The following is a 6,286-nucleotide window of genomic DNA, read 5'->3' on the forward strand; positions in this document are numbered from 1 at the left end:
CTATTATTGCACCATTATTTAAGCCACAGCAACTATTTGCAAGTGTGCCAGCTTTCAACATTATTCTATTGTACTTCACAATTTTATATTGTGGATTATTGCAATAAGGTATAAGTGGACCATCATAATGCAACGACATTAATGTCGGATGTATCAGAATGGAGTTTGATGAAATAGTTGATGATGAATCTGAGTTTATTTCTTTTTTTTTATATCTGTGTATTACTTGTTGCAAAGGTTTCTCGGCTTTTCTAATATATTTCTTCAGTATTTTCAGGTAGTTTTCAAATTTAAATGCGTTGAAATTATCAATAGGTCCAAATTTTTTCACATCATTAACAAGATGAATGAGGCTATGAACATTGTGCGAAACGTTTTCAATGTCATACAGTTTCGTAAATATTTTGACAAAATAAAGAATAAGATCTTGTGCATAGCTGAGATATTCATGCAGATCTTGTGAAGACAAAATCCTGATAATCACAAACAATGTTAAGAAATTGGTATATATATTCTTTTTTAATATAGATTTGAACGCCAAAGGACCTGTGTATAATAATATTTATCTATATTCTGTTGCCGTCCATAATTTAACACAGTCCAGTTTTCGTGACTTTCTAGCAAATTCTATAGGTATGTAACACTTGAACTGTGTTACTAGGCGTGTAGAAATTTCGTCAACAGCTCTGTGTTGCAGCCGATAATGCAATTTTCCATAAAGCCATAAATTTAATAATTTTCTCATTATTCCTAAACATATTAAATGCATATAATCAAACGGAACATTAGACACAGGTTTAAAGCCAGGTATATTTAATAGACTGCACGTTGTGCCTGGTTTGTGATAACTATCATCAACTTTTTGTATAAAATCGTCATCTGACCTAAGCGGAGCGTCGATTTGTGGGAAACACATTCGTTTTTCTAAATATTCCCCTTCCGTTGTACACTTGGTACAACTTGAATATCCACAATGTCCTTTGACACATAGGACAAATGCTTTAGCTAGTGCATCACAAATTAATGTTTCAATTCTACATGGTATGTTTTGTTAACATGCACTCTCTTTTCACATATCTCTTTTGCCTCTTTAACAAAATCTTTCAAGAAATCATTGGCATTTGCCGGTTTTTCATTGCCATGATATATTCCAATAACAAAAACATTATCATATGGAAGGATCGATCCTAATATGGGCCAAAATTGTTGCTGTGACGATTTTGTTAATGGTAACCCATCAACATTGACAATAATTTTTACGCAATCAATATTATCTTTTACGGACGTTAGTATCTTTATTATAGAATTTAGTAGACCAAAATGATAATAGATATCTGCTGCTACTGTACGTATCTCTTGCTTTCGTGGTGTTTTTAATAACGATTTTGCATGCAATGATAACGTAGAAAAACAAGAATGTTGTCTCAATATTTGTAGTAATAATATTGTAGCAGTATGCGAAATTTGATGTTTTATACCCACATAACAAGATCATATTTAAAATCAGTATCTGTTATATTTGCATTTTCAGATATTAAAGATATTGATTCTTCGGATAAAATAGATAGTTGTGAATCTGATGTATAATTGTTTGATTGTTTGCATTTATCATAATTTCTCTTTAATACAGATATATCATTAATATTTAGATTTACTTCATGAACAAAATCATTGTTAGAAACGTTTTCATTGGATTGATCAGATTTCATCGTGAAAACATTTTCCGAATATCTTATATGTGTGTCATGAATATTATCAGTATTTATGGTAGTATTAAAAGCATTGAAAATCAAATCAGATTCCAGTTTGCACAATTTTCTTAAATAATTTTGTGACATACACGAAATGTCTTTCCACGGTCGCTTTTGACTCATTTCAAATCTATTAAAAAATGTTAACTGGTTAAAAAATGATATTATCAAATTATTAATCACGAATTTTATCAGTGATTATTATCAATATTATTAAAATAAATTATTAATATAAAATGATATTATTATATTATCATTATCAAATTATTATAATGCAAATAAAANTTTAAGAAAAAGAGCGCATTTGCAAAATTATCAGACAAATAAAAGAAATTAAAGATATGTTCTACTTGAGAACATTTATAGTTGCCTTGTTTAACAACAAAGCAACAATTAATGGTGACAATTATATTCTGTGATAATTTTATTATATGTTACAGTTGTCATATATTTGTAACGTAAATAGTTACATGTTCTATAAAGCCATACAGTTCTAAATGAAAATAAAAACTGTTTTCAGACTCCTTTAGAATTTCTTCTGTAACCATGTTTTTTGTTTCTATTTTCTCAAAAAGTCTTTATAAGAAAGTGAAATACATCATATAATGTATAGTATCTCTGTTGTAATTTATTTATAAAATTTCATTTTTATACTGTTTAATTGCAATAATATTCTTACATTTCAAACAAAATTGTACCTTTGAAGTATGCTTAGCACAACACATACAAACTTTTACTGTCTTTATGTANAATGTTACATATATATTTTCTTTAAGACAAACATTTAATATACTTATAATTTCTTTCAAATTTTAAAATCTTTAAAAATATTCTATTAAATATTCTTTTTGTTACATGATTAATAATTTCATANTTTTTCTTCAATATTTAGTGTTAATATTATTTGAATCAGTATTATAGCATATTTAATAATAATAGCTTTTTTTTAATTATTTCATAGTAGTTAAAGTATTTAAGAATAGTAGTATATTTGAAATATTACATTACTTTTTTTATTCAAATTTGCGTCTTATTAAATATATTCCAAGATACACTTTACTTATTTACTCAATGACAATTTATAAACAAAAACAAATTGGAAGATTATTGCAAAAAGTACATTGGTATATAAATGTACACATTGTTATATACATTATATATAGATATTAATTATATATACTCACAAAAAATTTAAAATAACAAAAAGTAGTCAAAACATTCTGTATAGAAAATTTCATTCTCAAGTACAATGTATCTCCATTAAAATACATATATAGACATTTTACAAAATAATACCATGTTTACAATGTTATATGGAATATTTAAAAAAATCTCGTATATGCATATACTTACTTGTTAATTATTGTCGTCGTAGTTAAGGTTCCTAAATTCTAATCTCTCATTGAATGTATCTTTCAGTTTGAATGGTTTTTTGTTAAACAACGATACTCTTAGTCGATATAAGATAATTATGACCTTTAATTAATAACGCTGCAACATAATAAGAATTTTATTAATATCTTAAACACATCTTTGTTACGTATAATCTTTATTAAGTATATAATCTTTATTAACCCACACAGAACAAAAACTCCATTGGACATCTATTAGATATTGCACAGAGCTTTTTGATGTCTAATGTATGTCTAATGGAGTTTTTGTTCTGTGTGGGAAGTATATAATCTTTATTAAATGTATAATCTTTATTTATTAAGTATATATTTACACACACAAACACACACACACACATACAGAGAAAGAGAGAGAGAGAGAGAGAGAGAGAGAGAGAGCACAGAGCACAGAGCACAGCACAGCATATATACCATACTTAAAAAACTACCACAAGTCTATAATATTATAGACGTTTTTCATTTAAAATTAGTAACATAAGTCGATTTTGCTATCTTTACTATTCAGTGAAAGGAAAGATAAAAGATAGAATAATACTTGTGTCGATTTGTGTTACTAAATAGAAATTGGCATTTAATAAGCACCATAATAAAGATTTTACATTAAAATCTTAAAAATATCTTTATTAGCTAGTGAAATTGAAATAAGAGAGTGTTGGGTTGCCTTTTGTTTCTCACGCATATGAGCACATTTATCTATAGTACGCGTCACGTATAGTATAGATAAATGCACGCATATGCGTGAAACGGAACGCAGCTTTGATAAAGGTCTATCTACATAAAACGTATTGACAAATCATGTTGGTCAAATTAGTCAATTGATCAGCGTGATTGGTCGATTCCACAAGACCTGCGATCTGCGTCTCGCGTCTGCGTCTTATATAGATAAGCCTTAAGTTTAGAATTGCAATATCCATGTAAATGGCGTTTGCATAGCTGCTTGTGATTCAGATTCTGTTTTCTATATATTCTGAAAATATGTATGTAAGGGCCTGAACATAATAGAGAAACTATTAGGAATAAGAATAGGAATTAAAAACAGAAGTTAAATGCACAATGCGAAAAAATAAAATATAACATAAATGTATATAAATATTGGCTGTATTTTTCATGCAGCCATGATATACTTCCTATATTTATATGTTATATTTTATTTTTTGTCATTGTTATATTACATTTAACTTCTATTTCTGATTCTTATTCCTAATATTTTCTTTATTGTTCTAATATGCATGCAGGATACACAGATATTTTAGGGATGTTCGGAGTATAATAGATACAATCACAATACATTCAGTATAACTTGCGGGGGGGAAGGAATTCAGTTATTATATTCTGAGTTTATTCTGAGAATATTTGTTACATGACATTCTACAAAAATGTTATGTAATTGTCCTCAGCAGATTACAAATTGGTATATTCGATCATTCTACGATCAGTATGAGTACAGAATATCCGTTTGATATCATGTTCTGTTAGGGATAATAAATGTCGCATAACTCCTAGGCATACTAAATGCATGTAATCTAACGGTATATTATTTATAAGATCAAAATTTGGAATTTCTTCAACAATCAATGTTCCAATATGAAAATTTTAATCAGTCTTTAATCTAAAATCTAGATCTGTCCTTAATGGAGCATTCACTTGGGGAAAGCAAACTTTATTACAGCGGAAATCACCTTCAGTTACACATTTAGTGCAACTGGAATAACCAGTATGACCTTTAATTTGCAATATAAATGACTTCGCTGGAGTATCACATATTATACAATCTATAGTACATTGAATGTNTTTATTATCAATAACAATTCCATTATGGCATAATAATTTTGTTTCTTCTATAAATTCTCTTAGAAAATCTTGTGAATTAGAAGGTTTCTGTCTGCCATAATATGCTCCAATAATAAAAACTTGCTTTGTTTGTGCTATAGATCCCAAAATTGGCCATAACTGTTGTTGAGAAGACTTTGACAATGGTAGTCCATCAATATTTATACTTATTTTTAGATTTAGATTAAATTTTTTGAGAAAAATGAAAAATTATTTTCTATTGACTTAAACAAACCAAAGTGATAATATTCTCCACCAGCACAATTTTTAACATTAGTAGTTCTCGGAGTACGTAAAAGTGTTCTAGGATCAGACGGTATGTTATAATGACATGTATCACACATGTATATTGTATTATACCTCTTAAAAGAATACGTAATGATATCTGTGAAATATTTTCTTCAACTAGCAAGAAATGTTTTAAAATCATTTTTTTTAGTATCTTTATCTTCTTCTTCACTATTCGAAAACTCTTGCTCAAAGAAATGTAAAAATTCATTATTTTCTTCTTCACAGCTTGATACAGGATTTATTTCTTCAGAATTACTATCATTTGATACATGTGCATCTATTTCATTTTGGTCAATGCTTGACTGAGATGAGATAGATACATTATCCATTGATATAGGTAAAACATTGACTTGAGATGTTGACGATTCATTAGATGACAACCCTGATAGCCATCTGTCTGTGTTTTTGCTGTCATGTTGCCGAAAATAAAACGCTTGAGTTTTCAGCAAATTTAGAACAAGGTGAGTCAGGCATTTGTCTTTGGTTTGACATGACACGTATTCAACATGTGTTGCCGACGACTTGCTGTGTATTTGTTGTCAACGGTTTATCACTAACATAAAGAGCAACATTACAACAAGTTGAAAACAACACGTCATAAATTTCAGCAAAAATACAATATGTCGAAAACGGACAAATATATATTCAATAACACATTGCTCTGTGAAAGGGGAATTAATTAATTCAAGATTTTACTCAAATTAATCTTTGGAGATCTGATTTAGTTCGCCGATCAACTGATTAACTCGATGAAAGGTACTGGACCCGGAAAAAATCCTAAGATGATGGGTAGGATTTGAACTCGAGACCTTCATATTTGCAATTCCTGTACTCAGTCCGCAAGACTACTTGTTCCTTACTAAAATATAATAATTTTTGTCTACTTATTCTAAAAGACGGTCATTCGTTTTCGACATTTAATGGGCTACAAGATAGAATAAATATATGTCAACAGTTTTTACCAACCATACGACAGAAGTACAGACATTGGTGTCTTGTTTT

General features: G+C 28.5%; 1 long non-coding RNA gene across 2 annotated transcripts in view; it reads right to left on the reverse strand.

The window, feature by feature from the left end:
- The window catches only part of LOC109862049, a 9,130-nt gene extending 5,891 nt beyond the window's left edge, over positions 1-3,239 (reverse strand). For both annotated transcript variants that reach the window (XR_002251077.1, XR_002251076.1), the window contains exon 1: positions 3,105-3,239. This is a non-coding gene — a long non-coding RNA (uncharacterized LOC109862049). The remainder of the gene's footprint in view (positions 1-3,104) is intronic.
- Between the last annotated feature and the right edge of the window lie 3,047 nt (positions 3,240-6,286).

This window comes from Pseudomyrmex gracilis, unplaced genomic scaffold, assembly GCF_002006095.1.
Source record: "Pseudomyrmex gracilis isolate BER0280 unplaced genomic scaffold, ASM200609v1 scaffold_1318, whole genome shotgun sequence".
Taxonomy (NCBI): domain Eukaryota; kingdom Metazoa; phylum Arthropoda; class Insecta; order Hymenoptera; family Formicidae; genus Pseudomyrmex; species Pseudomyrmex gracilis.